General features: G+C 39.0%; 1 protein-coding gene across 1 annotated transcript in view; it reads left to right on the forward strand.

Moving 5' to 3' along the window:
- Positions 1-19,860, forward strand: part of B3GALT1 (beta-1,3-galactosyltransferase 1) — a 515,937-nt gene that overhangs the window by 345,520 nt on the left and 150,557 nt on the right. The gene's annotated exons all lie outside the window — the stretch shown is intronic.

A 19,860-nucleotide genomic window follows, 5' to 3' on the forward strand; every position in this document is an offset into this window, starting at 1 on the left:
ATCATGTTTGAAAAGTTGGGAGAAAGGTGATGCAGGCCTGAGGCAGACATTGCCAAGATCAAAGCAGGTTTGAGGAGCCTTAGGAGAGGAATAAAGATACTCCCCGTAAAAGCAGCCATGAGATCTATGACCACAGGATAATTGGCAGAGCTATGTCTTTGTTGTCTTACAAAATAAAATTGTTCAGAGATAAAGCCAGAGTCCAGCAGAACTTTTCATGCCTGTCCATTCAGTAGCACAACTAGAATTTTAACCATATATAGAAGCCTTACATGCTCCCAAATAGTAATGGGGCTCTGATAGCTTCAGACCTTGTTCTTTGGGTGTGAAGGAGCTTTCAAAAACTGAGGACCTGGAAATCACAAAGATTCCATCATTTAGTCATGCTCTCCAGTATGGCAGCTACTAACCACAGGTGGCTGTTTACCTTTAAATTAAATGAAATTAAAGTAAGAATTCAGTTGCTCGGTCACAGTAGCCACATTCCAAATGCCTAATAGACGCATGTGGCTAGTGCCTGCTGCATTGCACAGCTCTGATACAGAGCACATTCATTATCACAAAAATTTTCATTGGACAGCGTTGACTACAGGCAAGAGAACCCATTCATTAGTCATCTCCTACAGTCAGGAGGCCCAGGCCAAAATTGTGTAAACCTTTGTTTGAAAAAGAAGAAGCCCAAAAGAAGGGGGCAGTTATAAAGTATGGGATCTCCAAATGGAAGCTACTTCAACTGATAGAAAATTTAGCATGTCGTTTTACCTATTTTATCTGTCATCCAGCCAAGCTTATTCTTCCAGATAAGACAGAAATAAAGATATTGTGGCCATGAAGGCAGAGGAGACCTTAATCCTTATAACTGCCACTCAGCTAAGACTATGCGGGATTATGTACCGAGTCATTAAAATTTTTACAAGCTATCTAAATCTTAATTCTGTTATTGTGAGTCTGAACCTAATATAGGTACTTCAGAGTACAATGAGGTCTGGACCTGCTAGACTCCATTTGCATAAGGGACTGAGGAGCTTCTTACAGAAAGAGTGTCCTATTTGGGTAATCCTTAACAGTGTAACACCAAAAGCGGAGAGACCAAAGGCTGCCATTCCTCTTTTGTACGTCCTAATGTAGGTATTTGGTTCCACAAGAGTGATCATGCAGTGGGAATAACAACAAACCTTCCACTATCCAGAAGATACAACTCTACCCAGAAACAGGGGTTAGAAGTAAGAGAAGAGAAAACTACCATTTACAAGGTGGGAAATATACTGTGGTTTTCCGGAAATAATTTTGGAAGATAGTGCACAAAGGGCTGAGATTTCACATGTCAGTTTTGCAGATTGTATCACTCAAAGATGGCCTCACTGATATCCCCTGTCTCACATGCTCTACTAGAAATGTGCCAGTTTCTATCGAGAGGTGAATCTACGTCTCCTCCTTTGAGCTTGAGCACGACAGTAGAATATGGCAGAAGTGAGATTATGTTACCTCCTGAGCTAAGTCATGGGCATAGCATGTACTTCTGCCTTGCTCTTCTCCCTTCTTCTCTTAGGATGCTTGACCTTGCATCACGCTGGGAGGCAGACCAAACAGCCTGTGGAGAGATACCTATGGGAAGGGAATGAGCCCTCAAGCCCCAAGTGCCACATGAGCTCCCAGCCACACTCCCAGCTAACAGCTCATATTAATTCAGGCATAAAAGTGAGCCATCTTGAGGGTGGGCTCCCCACCCCAACCCCCAGAGAAGCACCAAGTTGATGGTGTATAGAACTGAGACAAACTGCCCTCCTGAGTTTTGGCCAAATTATAGGTTCACAAGTGAAATAAATGATTCTTGTTATTTAGATCACTACATTTTCAGGTGGTTTATTATGTGGCAATAGATAACTGACACAGATACACTTTTGCTGTCATAACAAACTTAGTCACCTAACATACATATGTTATCTTGCCTTTCTCTAGGTTAGAAATCCAACCCGGGTCTCATCGGGCCAAAATGAAGATGTTGGCAGGGCAGAATTCCTTTCTGGAAGTTCTAGGGGAGAATCTATTTCCTTGCTTTGTTCAGCTTCTGGAGGTTCCCCTCCCTCATCCCCAAGCTCATGTGTCTATTTCTCCATCTTGAAAACCATAAATAGTGTGGAGCCTTTCTCTTTTAGCATCACCCTAACCCTTGCTTCTACCTCCCTCTCTCACTTTTAAGGGTCCTTGTGATTACATTGGGTCCACCCAGATAATTCAGGACAGTATCCCTATTTTAAGGCCATCTGATTAGCAACCTTAATTCAGTCTGCAACTTTAAATCTCCTTTGCCATCTAACCCAACATATCCACAGATTCCAGGAATGGCGATGTGGGCATCTTTGGGGGGCTAGTCCTCTGCCACCCCAAGTATGGACATGAATCTGTGAAAATTGAATTATAGTTTTAAAACAGCAGTTGCATTGATTAATGGCTTCTAGATATCAACACCTATCCATTGAGTTTCTTTTTATTAAAGTATGATCAATTTACAATCTGTTAATTTGTAGTGTACAGCACAGTGATTCAGTTATATATATATTCCTTCTTATATTCTTTTTCATTATAGGCTATTACAAGGTATTGAATATAGTTCTCTGTGCTATACAGTAGGACATTGTTGTTTATCCATTTTATATATAGTAGTGTGTATCTGTAAATCCTGAACTCCCATTTCACCCCTTCCCTTTCCTGCATAACCATGTTTGTTTTCTGTGTCTGTTAGTCTGTTTCTGTTTTGTAAATAAGTTCATTTGTATCATTTTTTAGATTCCACATCGAAGTGATGTCATATGATATTTGTCTTTGTCTGACTTCCTTCACTTAGTATGACAATCTCCAGGTCCATCCATGTTGCTGCAAATGGCATAATTTTATTCATTTTTATGGCTGAGTAGCATTCTAGTGTATGTGTGTGTGTGTGTGTGTGCGTGCGCGCAGTTGGTTCAAACATCATGTTTGGTGAGGGCTTCACATTCTTTCCAGTCAAATCAAATTCTGGTGGAGAGGTTGGCTTATGTTGTTGACAGTTGCCTTATTATTATACTCCAACATCTCCTAAATTTGTTAAGTTTATGAATTTTCTCACCATCCCAAGCATGGTGGACCTGCTCTGTACTATAGCTCACTTAGGTACAATGTCCCTCCTTTCCTGGGTTACCACAAAAGAGCAAATCAAACCAAACCAAATATAATTTTTAAAAAATGAAGTACATAGAAGGATTTTACTAAAAATGTGAGATGGGAAGGGTGCATATGACAAAAGAAATTTAAATTTACATCTCAGACATTTTGGTCAAAGGACACTTGTGCCAACTCAGGTCAGCCTCCCCACATGGCATGGTCTCACTCCTGGAGCAAAACAAAAGAACATGGAATCACTTACTGCTCCGTGCAGAACCAGGCAACTCCCTCCAGCCTCTGACCCCAAGCTAGGTTCCAGGCCCCCCAGTATATATGCAAAGTTCATTGATGTGCCCCCTTCTCATTTCTCCCTCCCTTTTCGGTGCCTGTGAGAGAGACAGAGAGAGATGGGTTTATATCCAGAGTAATGTAAACAATATCCCTACTTCCTTCTACCCCCCTGAGAAGGCAGCAAAGGTAATTGTTGTCTTTAAAATACATTTCCTCCTCCATTCAGTTGTAAGAACCTAAAGAAAGTATTTATGTAATACTGATACTTACTAAATCCTGTGAATTTGGGGATCTGAGGACCTCAGGACACATGTTTTTCTGGATTTTTTCCTCCCAACCACTTCATACCCTTCTGTGACCCAAGACCAAACAGCAGACAAGGAAAGCCAAACAAAGAAGCTGCTTATCAGCTCGGCAAAGTATCTGGTAGTGTGTGTCTGAGAAACAAAAGGAGAAGCTCTTGCCCGGGCTGGCCTCGGCCCAGGGCAGCCTGGTGCCCCCGGCAGGATGCCTGTTAAGCCCAGACGTAACCCAGAGTCTGCTGGAGCACTGCAGCCTTCCCAAGGAAAACCAAAAGCTCATAACCAGATAATGCATTCTGAGCTCTGTGCCCTGTGGACTTCTGCTGAATTTTGGATACGGCGAGAGATACAGGGAAGGAACAGTGACTAGGAAAGAAACCAGCCCTTCACCAAGGCCACGGCTGGAGCGGAAACTGCCCTTCTAACCAGTGCCCGAGGGCTCCAGAAGTCACTGGGGGTTGACATATGCTAAAATTGTGTTAATATTTGTTTAGGAAGATGTACTCAGCTTTGATAGAAAATTTTGGTGGGGCAGAGTTATGAATACTTTGAAAAACTTAGAAACACTGCAGCCTCCAGTAGCATACAAGGCATAGGGATGGCTACACATCAGGACACCACTGGGAAGAGCTGGGGAGTCTGCCTGGGGGTGGGGGGGTGGGGACTGGGGCTGGGGCCATGAGCCTGGGCCAAGGAGTGGACCCAACTGGCCCGAAGTCCTAGCTCTCCCACGTGCTAAGGTTCAGTTACCTCATTTGTGAAATGGGAGAACTATGCCTACCACTTCTCATTCTGAGAATTAAATAAGTTCATATGTGGAAATTGCTTATCACGATGCGTTGGACGGTCCCGAGCGCATGCTCAGTAGTGTACCTGTCTGCGTGAACAAGTGTAGTGTATGTACTGTATTTTCCTCTCGCTAGGGGTGGGTGGGTGGTTGAGCAAGAAAGAAGATTGTTTATTAGAATAAAGGAAGCATTCCAACTAGGGTTTATATCCCTCTAAAGAAAATACTTTTGTCCCAGGTGTGAAGGGCAGACTTAATGTTCAAGCAAAAAGGGCTTGACTAGCTCTTGCTTCAGAATAACTATAAATACTAAACAAAAACAAACACTTTTTTTTTAAATCCAGAATTAAGTGTAGGAATGTAACAATAAAAAATATCTGAAGAATCTTTATTACTGTAACTTACTTCTGTGTATGACTTAGGTACTCAAGATCCCTGGAATCGACCCAGCAGGGTTTTAAAACAAAGGATTTTTAAATTGGAAGCAACTTAAAAGAACATCTAATTTGAAACTCCTTACTTTACAGACAAAGACACTGCGGCTCTTCAGCAGTGAAACTCACAGGGTGTGAAACTGTTGAGGAAGTCCCTGTCAGGGGCTAGCCCTGCCTGCCTGTTAGAACTGGCTGTGCTGATCAGAGCGTAGTCTGTGAGTCCTCAGCAGAGGATGCACCAACCCCTGGGCGTTAACGTCCAAAATGAAATGCCTGTACCTAGTGCAGTCCCGTCATCACTTCATCAGAAGTTCAGCAAGCACGGCTCTCTGTTTCCCATTTATTTTGCAAAGTTGGGAATATTTTTTGTTGATTTTTAGACATTTATTTAACATGATCATCCTTGTTCCTCTCTTCCTTTTACCCTTCCCCCTATCAAACCAACCAGCAAACCCTACTGAATCTGTCTCTAAAACATCCTGCAGATCCATCCACTCCTTGCCCATCTCTTCAGGCATCAGCCACCCAAATCAAAAACACCATCATCTCTTCCCTGGGCTAAGGCAGTAGCCTCCCAGCTGCTCTCCTTACTTCCATTTCTTCTCCACAATGGCAGCCACCTTCTAAGTGCAGATAAGATCGTAGTGGTCCTGCTAATAGAAGCCCTCTGTGGTCTCCCGCAGCTTTTAGAATAGTATCCAAATGCCTCACACCGCCTGTAGGACCGCCTGTGATGTGACTCCCTCATCAAACTCACCCCCCCCACACACCATCTTCCACTTGGTCCTGTGCTCCAGCCCTGCTTGCCTTTATTCTCTGTCATGAGTTTATTCCCAGCTTACAGCCCTGGCACTGTGTTGCTTCTACTTGGAATGCTGTTCCGCCCAAGTCTCCCATATCTAATTACTCGTCAATCACATCTCCACTTACATGTCATCTCCTCAAAGATGCCTTCCCGAACTATCCAGTCCAAACAAGACCCTAGTCACAGTCATATCCCTTTGTTTTATTTTCACTGTAGCATTTGCTGTCTTGATGTTATTTATCTGTTTGGTTTATCATTGTACTCCCAGCACCTACAGTCAATGTCCAACAATAGCAGGTGTTCAGTAAATGTTGGTAATGGGATATGAGTGAGTGAATGAGTGAATGGCAGTACAGGTAGAAAAGGTGACATAGGAAAGTCCCCTTAGCATCTGAAGGGGTTTGCAGACTGCCAAGAATGTGTGAGAAAAAGACTTGGAGCACTAAATGGTATTTTGATTTAAGGGCCAGAATAAAATTACTCAGGACTTTTCTCCTAAGTCTAAACCTGCTAACAATTTCCAAGTGGTAAGAAATTTTATCACTGCCAGTTCTAGATAAGTAGCCTAAATCTTGTTAATGAAAATAATAATTTTTAAAACATCCAACATTCCCTGGAAATATAATGTAAAACTTACTGGCTCTTCCATATAAAGCCTTTTCCCAATGTTCTGGTTTTTTTTTTTTAATGTTTTTGGATTTATCTCATACTTCTTTTAAGCCTTTCAGGTGCATTCCCTTCCAAATATTGATGGCTTTCAATCATGGGTTGATTCCCAACTTTTAATCCGAACTTTTAGTAATGGGTCAATGGGAAAACAGAAAGGGATCAAGGAAATAGGATCCCAAACCTAGATTTGCTTCCTTGATTTGACCTACTACTTATATTTTAAGGCTCCAAATATGCTGCAGAAATAGATGACACCTACCAGATGGTTTCCAAAGTACAAACCAACACGTGTGATGATTAAGAAGTGAGATGAAGAAATGAGAATAAAAATAATGTGGAATCCAGTGAGTCTGCCTGCCTGCAAATAGCACTTCACATTCAGAATCTGACTATAAGCAGACCTACCATAGACTGCAGCCACCAAGAGCCTTACAGAAAGCAAAGCCTAGCACTTCCTCTTAGAAGCCTGAACCCCAGCTTGGCCGGTGCTTGAAATAATGCTTCCTTAGTCTTAGGTTTTGTGAGTTTTCTTTATGCTTTTAAAAAAAATTGACTTTATTTTTTAAGAGCAGTTTTAAATTCACCGCAAAATTTAAAAGACAGTACAGAGATCTCCCAGATATTCCCCACCCTTACACATGCGTAGCATGTGGGGTTATCAGCAACCCCCTCCAGAGTGACTTGTTTGTTACAACTGATGAACCGACATTGATACATCATAATCAAAGTCCATAGTGTACATTATGGCTCACCCTTGGTGTTATACCTTCTATGGGTTTGGACAAATGTAAAATGACATGTATGCACTCTTCCAGTATCATACAGAGTAGTTTCACTGCCCTGCAAGTCCTCCATGCTCTGCCTGTGCATCTCTGCCTCTACCCCAACTTCTGACAGCCAATGATCTTTTTATTCTCCATAGTTTTGCCTTTTCCAGAATGTCATATAGTTGGAATCATACAACATACGGCCTTTTCAGATTGGCTTCTTTCTCTTAGTAATATGCATTTAAGGTTCCTCTGTGTCTTCATTGCTTGATAGCTCATTTGTATTTAGTGCTGAATAATATTCCGTTGTCTGGATATTCCACAGTTTATTGATCCATTTACCTACTAGAGGACATCTTGGTTGCTTCCAAGTTTTGGCAATTATTAATAAGGCTGCTATCAACGTCTGTGTTCAGATTTTTGTGTGCACACAACTTTTCAACTCCTTTGGGTAAATACCAAGGAGTGCGATTGCTGAACCACGAGGTAAGGATTTGTTTAGAAATTGCCAAATTGGCTTTACCAATTTGCATTTCCATCAGCAATTAATGAGAGTTACTGTTGCTCCACGTCTTCACCAGCATTAGATGTTGTCAGTATTTTGGATTTTAAACATTATAATAGGTGTTAGTGATATCTGACTGTTCTTTTAATTTGCATTCCACTGATGACATATGATGTGGAGCATCTTTTCATATGCTTATTTTCCATCTGTAGATCTTCTTTGGTGAGGTGTCTGTTAAGGTCTTTGGCCCATTTTTTCAATCAAGATGTTAATTCTTGTTTCTGAGTTTTGGGATTTCTTCAGGTATTTTGGATAAGAGTCCTTTATCAGATGTCTTTTGCAAATATTTTCTCACAGGCTGTGGCTTGTCTTCTCAGTCTTCTGACAATGTCTTTTGCAGAGCAGAAGTTTTTAATTTTTATGAAGCCCAGCTTATCAGTTATTTCTTTCATGGATCATACCTAGGAGTTTTATAGTTTTGCATATTACATTTAGGTCTGTGATCCATTCTGAGTTAATTTTTGTGACAGTTATAAGGGCTGTCTCTAGATTTATATTTTTTGGATGTGAATGTCTAATTGTTCACATAGCTTTTTTAAAATTGAAATATAGTCAGTTACAATGCATCAGTTTCTGGTGTGCAGCATAATATTTCAGTCATATGTATCCATACATATATTGGTTTTCATATTCTTTTTCATTATAGGTTACTACAAGATACTGAATATAGTTCCCTGTGGTATACAGAAGAAACTTGATTTTTTATCCGTTTCATATATAGTACTTAATATTTGCAAATCCCGAACTTCCGCTTTATTCCTCCCCTACCCTTCCCCCGCTGGTAACCAAAACTTTGTTTACTATGTCTGTGAGTCTGTTTTTGTTTTCTCAAAGCATTTGTTGAAAAAACTACCTTTGCTCCATTGTAGTACCTTTGCTCCTTTGTCAAAGATCAGCTGACTCCATTCATGTGGGTCTGTTTCTGGGCTCTCTATTCTTTTTTATTTATCTATTTACCTTTTCACTTGCTAACATCACACTGTCTTGATTATTGCAGCTTTATAGTAAGTCTCAAAATCAGATAGTGTCAGCCTTCTGATTTTGTTCTTCCCTTAGATATTGTATTAGCTGTTCTGGGTCTTTTGCCTCTTATATAAACTTTAAAATTATTTATTTATTTATTTATTTACTTTTGGGGGGATAATTAGGTTTTATTTATTTATTTTTAATGGAGGTGCGGGGGTTCAGTAACCCAGGACCTTGTGCATGCTAGGTACACACTCTATAACTGAATTATACCCTTCCCCACCTGTTGTATAAACTTTAAAAATAAGTTTGTTGATACCCACAGAATAATTTGCTGGGGTTTTTATTGGGATTGTGTTGATTCTATAGATCAAGTTGGGAAGAACTGACATTTTGACAATATTAACTCCCTATCCTTTCTTTGAACATGGATTATTCTTCCTATCCATGAACATAGGTTAACTCTCCATTAATTTAGCTCTTTGATTTTGTTCATCAGAGTGTCATAGTTTTCCTTGTATAGATCTTGTATGTATTTTGTTAAATTTATACTGAAGTATTTCATTTTTGTAGTGCTAAGGTAAATAGTATTGTGTTTTTAATTTCAAATTCCACTTTTTCATTGTTGCCATATAGGAATGCAGTTGACTTTTGTATCATAACCTCATATCCTGCAACCTTGCAGTAATCACTTATTAGTTCTAGAAGACTTTTTGTCAATTCCTTCAGATTTTCTACTTAGTCAATCATGTTATCTGAGAACAAAGACAGTTTTATTTCTTCTATTCAAATGTGTATACCTTTTATTTCCTTTACTTACTGCATTAGCTAGAAGTTCCAGTACAGTGTTGTAAAGGAAATGTGAAAGGGGATACCCTTGTCTTGCCCCTAGCTGTAGGGTCTTTTGTAGATATTCTTTATCAAGTGGAACAAGTTACTCTCTCTAGTTTACATGAGTTCTTACATGAATGGGTGTTGGATTTTACCGAATGTCTTTTTCTGTATCTATTGATATGATGATATGATTTTTCTTTTTTATTTTAGGCTGTTGATATGAATTACATTAATTGATTTTCAAATGTTGAACCAGCCTTGCATGCCTGGGATAAATCTCACTTGGTCGTTGTATATAATTCCTTTTAATCTGAATGTGGCTGAACACCAACTCACTAGCCACGGTCGGACTAAATCTAGCAAACTGGATTACTCTGTGCTTACTTGGGAAAACTGGGACTTGAATCAAGGCTCTTTCCCTTTTGTCCTCCTTTCAGATACTGTTGTAGGTTTCATTGCATATGCATTTCTTTGAGCCATGAAGATTGCATGGTTGAGGAGTGGGTTTGTTTCCATTTCAGAAGTGTTGCTGCTTATTGGGAATGACCCCATCTCTAGTAGCAAAGAGTTAGGAAAATACTGTATTCAAAGTTAAACTTTGCTTAAATAACTACAGTGAATAATTTCCCTGCTGTCAGTAGAGAAGTACCACAAAAGGAGTGAAATTAGTAACCATTTTTGAATAGAGAATGTTCATATGAAATTTTTTGTTTATTTTCATATTCTTTTTCATTATAGGTTACTACAAGATATTGAATATAGTTCCCTGTGCTTGTTGTTTATTTTATATATAGTAGTTAGTATCTATAAATCTCAAACTCCCAATTTATCCCTTCCGACCCCCTTCCCCCTCAAAAAATATTAGATAATAATTAGTTAGTGGGGAAGGAAGCCCCATGAATTTTGCAGGTGTACACATGGCAGTTGTTGTCCCTCTGAGCAGAATAAAAAACAAGTGTATGTATCCCCAGATTTTAGTCATAATACTTACTATTATTGACACCTGGAATGCATTTGCAAGTTTTTGTGTTTGTTCCCAAAATCTAGGACCAAATTAATGCACAGCTTACTAACTTACTACAAGCAAACTGATAACTATAATGCTAGAACATAGCATCCCTACGCAGAGAAAGTCTGAAATTGTCCCAGGCTCCATGACTTTCATTTACGTTGATTTTACTCATTTTCTATGGTTTTTTTTGTTCAACATATGTGTGTGTGTGTTGGTTTTGAGATGTTTTTAAGTTTGTTTCATTTTGTCTTACTCTTGTTTATTATTATTACTTTTTAATAGAGGTACTGGGGATTGAACCCAGGATCATGTGCTCTGCCACTGAGCTATACATCCCCCCTCCCCAAGGTGTCTTTAAAATGACATATGTTTTGCTACTTTAGTTTTATTTTATCAAATAGTATAGTATAATATAAATAATATAATGTTTGATGTACAGGCACATTCAGTGAATTTGTTCCTGATGTGCTAGAACAGTAATAAGAAACACCAAATGATTACAAGTGCTGTTTTTGCACTCACGTTCATATACTGTAATTTAACATAAGTTTATCAAATCTAAAGTAAATAGGATTCGTTTCTGTGATTGCCATCTGTTATAGCAGAATTCTAGTCCCTATCTCTTACCTACAGAGGAAAAATTTGTTGATTAGGAAACACAACTGTTTAAGAGGTCCAGTTCTTTTTTTTTTTTTTTTTAATTTTGCTTTTATTGAAGTGTAGTTGATTTACAATGTTAGTTTCAGGTATACAGCAAAGTGATTCAGTTATACATATACATACTTTTTTTTCAAATTCTTTTCCATTATATGTTATTACAAGAGATTGAATATAGTTCCCTGTGCTATACAATAGGTCCTTGTTGTTTATCTATTTTATATATAGTAATGTGGGCCGTGGATGATAAAGGTGATAAGAAAGTAGAAGTCTGGTTTGGTGACAGTTCCCTTAGTGAATGGGAAGAAGTAGCCACTGCTCTTGAGCAAACTCGTACTTCTGCTCTTGGTTTTCCCCATGAGTTCCCATCAGTACAACTGCATTATTGAAACTCGTGCATGAAAACCAACAATTTCCTCCATGTCTAAAGTTCTAACACCCAATTTCCCTTTTCCATCTTATATTGTAGTTAAAATGTGATTTTTAATGGAGTTTTTTTGGTAATGCAGCTCTCAAGATATAGCAGGAGAGACTATTTTCATAAAAATAGTACGTGCTTTATCTCAACATTTGCTATTTAGGAATTGGCTTTTTATGGTAAAATTGCTTTTCATTTGTTTGTTTTTGTGGTTTTATATTGGCTATGTATTGGTTTACTCACATTTTCTCGTAAAAGGTATTTTATGGAGTTACCAGCTAAAACACCTGGATGGAAGTTAAACATTCCATTATCTGAATGCTTCACCTACCTCATGCCCAACATCTGGACACTGGAAGTTGTTCTCAATTTCTATTCAGATGACTATAAATAGGGGGTATATAGCTCAGGGGTAGACCATTTGACTGCAGATGACTATAAATGTACTAAACTCAATCACTGCCAGACACCACTTGCATTAAAATACTCGAATCACTCATCTTGCAAGGCATCCGTGAAGTGAATCCCAGCTGGGAATTTCAACACAAAGAAGGCTGTTACACAGTGGCACAGTCACCAAGGAAGAATTTCAGAAACAGGGCATGGAACTGCTGGGAATTCTTGGTTCTCACCCTACTCACTCACTCACTCACACTCACACTTATCCAATAAGTGTTTGCAGTGCTGTTGAAACTAAATTTTAGTCTTGGAAATGATGCGTTGGAGTGGCATTATTTTGCTGTCCTCCTGGAGAAAATTCCTCTGCTGCCCATTTACCCTCCTTATTACTATTCTTGAACTTTTGGTGTGGTTAGTTTTTGACTGAACATATTATATGGGGCTTTCTGATTGGCAGGTTCTTGCCCTTTATGCACATAGAGTATGCTACTCTGCAGGCTCCTCTGGAGAGGAGGAGCGAGGGATGCACCAACCACTTGCAGGATGTATTGAGGACCTCACAGGAGCCATCCTGTGGGATCGACTTCCTGTTTGTATTTTGTTACTGTTGGGCATTTCCTCTCTCTCTCTCTCTCTCTCCCTCCCTCTCCTCGCCCCCCTTTTCCCCTCCCCTCCCTTCCCCTCTTTCTTTCTCTCTCACTTTCACATCTCAGCCACAAAAATGCTCTGCAGGTGTTATTCATCATTGAAAATACACTTTATTATAGACAATTTAGTTTATGTACCAGAGCAAGCACAAAGTTACAGACTATTTCATACAACCAGGAGTTTTTGGTCTCTGATCATCCTAGTTGGTGCAAGGGGAACTAAAGACCACAGGAAAGAATTTAGCAGGTTTACCACGCACAAGCAGAGGAAGGGAAACAATTTGTGAACAGCTGAAACAAGGCAGAAAGGAAGATTTTGTATATCTCACTGTCTAGACTGCTTTTGATCATTCTTCGTTGTAGAAATTCCTTTTGTGGACAGACAAAGGCAGAAGCAGAAAATAACAGCATAAATTAGAATTTTTTCCCCTGTCAGAAAATGACAGGTGTTACCTTCAGAGAAGTACAACCGTGTATGTTTTCTGGATGAGCAGCCACCTGTGGGAACCAGAATCCAGGCAGCAGCTAGGAATTGGCAGGACAAGAATCAGACCTCAAAACAGGGAAGGGAGGAGAAAATTGGGGAAAGAGAGTGTCAGGACCAACATTTCAAGACCGAAAAGATGCTACTCAGGTCAGAAGACAAAATCAAGGCACACTCAGGGATCCACCTGTGGCTGACGCATCTCAAGACTTCTTGCTGCCAGGGCTCCACACACAGTGGCCATCAGGCAGCAGTGGCTCTGAACCTGGGCAGGGCTGGTCCTGTAGGCGGATGAAACCTGGTCCTGTAGTAAAATAGAGGTTGAAAGAAGGTAGGGACTGGCATTTGTCATATCAGTGGCTTTATTTTCTTTTCAATTTCTGACCTCTTTGGGGTAGAGTCACATGCCCCCATTCTTCCGCTAATGATAAATTCTACCCTTTTTTTTTGTTATTTTGATTGCCTTCTTCATGAATATTACTCTTGGCATTTGTCATATTAGTGGCATTTATTTTCTTTTCAATTTCTGACCTCTTTGGGGGTAGAGTCACATGCCCCCACTCTTTGCTAATGATAAATTCTACCCTTTTTTTGTTATTTTGATTGTCTTCTTCACGAATATTACTCTTGGATGTAGTAGTCTCTGTGTTTCTTGTGTTGAAAAAAAGATACCTGTTTTGTATAAAAAGGATAAAGGAGTCAACTAATTACTCTTCTCAGATGTTAATTGCAGTACCAGTACTTGTTTACTTGGAATCTTTGCATAATAATCATAGGCTTTGATGTAGGCTACAGTATTAATCTGCTGTAATGTAAATATAAATTCCATTTGTATTAGAGAATTCCCTACACAACTACTCTGAAGTTAATGAATCTGTGTGGAGCATTACAGACGGAGTATTCCTTCCTCTTTTTGATATGATGTGAGTGGATTATGTTTTATAAACAATTGACCCCTCTTCTCAAACAAAGAGGCTAAAATTACCGTAAGACAAAGACTTTAGTGTCTTTTACTTGACATTGAACACAGTTTTCAACTTTCCAGATGTACTGAATAAGTATAGAATATCAGATACTCGAAAAATTTTATTCCTTTTAATTAGCTGTTAATTAACTTTCCATGTCCTTTAATGAAAATTCAGGTTCTTTGTAATCAGACAGAGTTCATGACTTCTGCATTTCCTTAATACCGCTGAAGCCAGAATTTTAAATAATAATTGGTTGCTTAAAATGCAATAGCATGGTAGATAAGCTATAAGCTGATGACTTTGAATTAGCATAGTCTTTGATAAGATTTTTATTTCATTGCCTCGGGAATCATATATGTTCCAAAAGAGTTGTTTAGAACTGGATAAAACCCAGAAGTAGTGAAAACTGAAATTCCTAAATCAAGTAACACAAGTTTTAGTGAACCAGAGAAATCAAAATTGAATCAGCCCAAGAATTATTCCTTTTCCTTACCTCTGTTTCTACTCCACTCCCACCATGCCCAAGATAGTGCAGCAAAATGTGTAAGGGAAAAAAAAAAATACTTAATGATCAAGTGAGTCCAAATTTTTAATTGAAAAATTTAAATTCTTTACGGGTAAAAATGCTACTCTTCCCTGAAATACCATAATTTTTTGTGAAGATATTCTTGAGGTCTTCTATAAAATATCACTCATGTCACACCATTCACTATTTTGTGATGGCTGATCTATGGTTGTGATAAATCGTGCCTTTGAACTTCAGAAAATAAGAATTTTTATTTATAACTTTATAAAATAAATTAAAAAGTAAAAATAGTTTATAGAGTAAACAAAAAGAATTATAAGACAGCAGGTGACATGTTTTACTACCTGAGAGAACGAAATATGCTTCAGGAACCTACTTGTTCTACATATGAATGGATGTTAGGTGATTATTGATCCATTCTTTGTATTTAATTGATGTGAAAACTGGGGCACTAAATGACCTACTCAAAATCGCAAAGCAAGAGTTTTGCTTTCATTAGAGTAAGTCCAGTAATATGTGTGTTTTTTATGTATTAGCTGGAAATATGAAGTATATTTCACAGTATGAAAATTTCATCTTTTAATATTTTCTTTGAAAGGATTCCCATTCTAAATTTATTTTCATATATTTAGTTTGGACTTCATCTCAGTTAGCCTAGTTTATACAGAGATTTGCCCATCGTCATAAATCTTTTGGCTCCAAATATAAAGCTTAACAGTGTTGTTTACTGTTTCCTGTAAACTACATGCCAGGGAAATACTGAGAGAGATTTTTACATTTGATACATTTTAGTGATAAAGCTTCCACCAGTTATCTAAAGATAATATTTTAAAATGTGGTATTTCTCACTGATATCAATAGAGAGATTTTCCTTGCATTCAGCCTAAGTTCTTCATTCAATCTGATCATGCCTGGTTGCATGCCTAGAGGCTGAAATGTAGGTGAATAGTGTGATGCCCACTGGTGTTATCTCTCAAGACTCACTCTTAAGCTCAAAGCAGCCCAAGGTGAAGAGAGTCCAGGCCCTAAAGGGAGGCCCTCACATGCCCAATGGGTCAGCCCACATCAAACCAAGTGAATATCTAAATACCCACATCTCCCAGACAACTTAACATCTCATAGAGACTTAGACACCAAGAGTCTTTGCTCAATTTTACTCTAGTATTTAAAGACTGGTTAACTATTCAGAACCACTTGAATTCTATTGCCTCTGAAACAGTGGTTGTCAAACATTTTGATCTCCTTATGCTCCTGAAAATTATTAAAGCCTCCCAAAGGGCTCTGGATTATGTGGGTTATATTTACCAATATTTACCACATTAGATATTAAAACTGAGACATTTGTAACAGTTTTATTTAATTTTAAGGAGCAATAAAGTCATCCTATATTAAAAAGAAATAGCATCTTTTTAAAAGAAACTACATTTCTCAAAAGAAATCAGTGAGGAGATGGCACAGTTTTATATTTTAGCAAATCTCAATACTGTCTGGCCCAAACAACCAGATTCTCATATCTGCTCTTGCAGTAAGTCTATTGTGATCTGTTATTTCGGTTGAAGTTTAAGAAGAAAATCAGGCCCATGGAGATAAATGGTTGGAAAAGGAAGGATATTATGGATCTTCTAAAATGGTTTTGGAGGCACACAGGAATGGAAGGACCACACTTTGAGAATCTCTGCTCCAGAAAATACAAGACCGTATTCCATCCAGTGAGTGGAGAACATGACAACTGAGAAGCCCTAGCTTCATTATTCAGAAATCACGAGTCTCCTTTTTCTAAGAAAACATAAAAGCCCATCAACTGAATGCTGTTTTGTCAGAGGGGTTCCTATAATTCAAAGCCTGTGTATCTCAGTAGGGTCAATTTTAGCCTACAGCTCTCTCCTGTATCTTGATAGACTGCCCTTCAGACATTTTGGACTTTATAGAACTCTATATTCTGTTATCCAGAAGCTTGAAACTTGGAGGAAAACTGTCAATTCAGAGCTCTAATGTAAAACCTTGATATTTCTACCAATTCATGGTGTGGAAGATCTGAGAAGACCTTGTCCCAGTTCTAAGACACCATAGTACTTTGCAACCAAACACATTGTGGTTCTTTCATCCCTTTGCCAAAGATACTTTGATTTTATGTGGTCTTGGAAGTGCTTGGTTGAATCCTGATTCTATATATATATACACATACATACACACACATACACACACACATACATACATACATATACATACATACACACACACACACACACACACATATATATATACACACACACTTTTGTAGCTGTTGTCTTTTTCCTCGGGGATATATTTTGCATCTCTGGAGTCTCTGAACTAATAATTTTAAACCAAATTATTTCATCTTTTATAATGGAACTTCTTATCTCCCCTCAGATATCATCATTCAATTCCTTTATCTTTCAGGTAAAAAAACACAGTAAGAAGGATCAAATGACTTTCCCAAGGATACACAGAAAGTAGAGCAGGATTTATAGCCACCCCTTTATGAACACTTAGCAGCCATGTGGCTTGACTATCTAATGGACTGGGATAAACATGGCCTCACTATGGGATCCCTCTCCCACACTCATGATCTCCCAGAGTTGAAACATTCTATAGTTGACCCACCACTGACCCTAAATGCCAGCACTGTATTAGTGTTACAGGAGGTAGAGACCTTCCTGATAGAACCAGGAATTGTTCAGGATCTCCAAGAATGAAAGAGCAACCCCAAGTCAGACCAATTAAGGTCACAGTAGATCTCCTTCTCTCCAAGGGAGAACCACTTCTGAACAGTTCTGTCCAGATATTATGCTATTGCTGACTTATATTTAGAAATACTGAATGGGTAAAAATTTCCTCTGGTGTTCAGGATCAAAGATGCCTTAATAGACCTTGGTCCTTTAAGGCAGAAAGATGTTGGCTTCTCTGTAAAATTACTCTGAATAATCCTGAGATGCCACCTTTTCATGGAGGAAGAAATGGCTTCCCTTGGAGCTATCCAGGGTGCTCATCTCAGGGCATCATTTTTCAGCCTGTTTTGCCAGCTTAGGCCTGCCCTACTTCCAAGTATTTCTAGAAAATCAAGCTTTTTTCTGAGTCTTGCTGTGATTGTTTCTTGACATGGTGCCTATGTTTTTTATACCTAGGGGACTAATGCTGCAAATTAATATTGACAACCCTACTCCCTACCTGTTTCTTTCTTTGCGGCAGCCTTTTCTTTTCAGGAATCTGAACAACTGCCTCTGCTCCTGGCTTGGCCTCCACTAGTCCAGGCACATTGCTCAGCCCAAGACAAAGCAGTAGCCAAAACTCACCTTAAGAGTAAACAGTAAGCATGATTTAATGATGACAGGAGAAATCACCTCGCCCCAGAGCATCTTTCACTTGTAGACTTGCAATGTGACAAAATTCACATTTGATGATGTAGCATCAAAGAACAATAATGACTAGATTTATGAAGGGCACTGGATTCGTAGTTTAGATACTTTGTCTGATTAACATTCACAACATCCCCATGAGATAGATATCATTATCCCCCAATTTATAGCCAAGAGAACCAAGACTCCAAGAAGTTAATACTATGTTCCGTTTATCACGACTAGCATGTGGCAGAGGCAGTTTCATCTTTAGGTCTATCTGACTCTACACCCAGCACATTCTGCAAGGCAAAGTGCAGTCTACAGCAATTTCAGGCATCTTTAAATTCATTGCTATTTATATGTAAGCATCATTTGGCATTTGGTCTTTAATATCTCTTTGATTTTAGGCACTCTATCATTTCTGTGTCACAAGTTCATTCACCTTTGACTGAGAGTAGAGAAGATGTATGTCCTTTACAAACCGACTGATTGAGTGCAGGAATAAGGCTATATCATCATAAACATCTAACCTGTTTGTACCAGGTAACAGACAATTAAATCACAATGATTTGCTCTAGGCCAGAAGCTCATTGACCAGAACAAGGCATCTGTGCCTTTTTTGAGCTTAAGAGATATCATTAACAACGCAAAGCCCCAGAGCCAGTGTGAAGGAAAGTTTTGCAAGTGATGGATTTAGGCTTTGTCCCTTGGGAGTTAGATGTGATTATCTCCATCAGCTTTTTGTTCACACTTTTAAACCTCATTTTCTAGTTTCACTTAATCTTCAGCCTCTTCTAATTTCAAAGTCCCAGGACTCTGAGAACTAAGGGCGAAGCACTTACTTGACCAGCCAGCTAGTGTTTGACCCATGATGTGACACCATTGATGAAAAGTCTTCCTCATTCTTTTAAAATATTCAGCAAGTAGCCTTTGGTAGATATATAGAATGCTCTTTTGCCTCATGGTATAGGGCTTTTGTTTTCTTTTTAATATTGTTTTTCTTATTTTTAAAGTGTTACAGATCCACTCTAAAAAAAATCGAAAAGCGAACACCCATCCTGCTCTATCCCAATTTGAGAACTTCATTTTTACTGCCAGGTCCAAACTGTCAAAAGTTGTCCTCGCTATCCCCACAATACCCAAAGGTCCTCTTTTAAAGTACCCGGGGGTGTCCTAAGTTCCCTGGACTGGACGGTGGTGGGACAGGGACGTTTGGTATCTAGCTGCCAGGCATGGCTCCCACTCCTGTGCTCAAGCACCCCCCACAGAGACCTTGCCGCCTGTCCTCTAGCCCTGATCCATAGTGTTCCTGAGACCCTCAAACAGTACCCCTTTGTAAGTATTTAGCACACCTTAGCACACTGGTTCAGCATTATCCCCTGGCAATGGCCATTGTCACACCACTTGAACCATTAGAAGATGAGCTTGTTGAATGGGCAGGTGGTGACAGGTGCTAAGAAGAATGATGAAGGATGCTGTCTTAATACACCCTAGGGATTCAGCTGATCAGCACACATAATCTAACACCCTCACCACTACCCTTTCTCTGCTGTAAAGTGGCAGGTACAAATAATAAACACAAAGATGATGCTGGGGAATTAGGGAAGAACTGTGGCAAAGTGGAGGGAGTGTGTAGGCCCCTGAAGCTCTGGCTCAGTGAATATAATCATAAGAGGAGGGTGACCGGCTGGACCTGTGGACAGGAACACCTCATCAGGGACAACTATGGAATCTTCAGAGTAAAAACTGTCTCATCCACCTATTTTTCCCTCTCCCTATTATTAAGGGCTTTTCTTTAAATCTTTAATAAATGAAATTAACCTGTTGCC

Source organism: Camelus dromedarius, chromosome 4 (genome assembly GCF_036321535.1).
Source record: "Camelus dromedarius isolate mCamDro1 chromosome 4, mCamDro1.pat, whole genome shotgun sequence".
Classification (NCBI taxonomy): Eukaryota; Metazoa; Chordata; class Mammalia; order Artiodactyla; family Camelidae; genus Camelus; species Camelus dromedarius.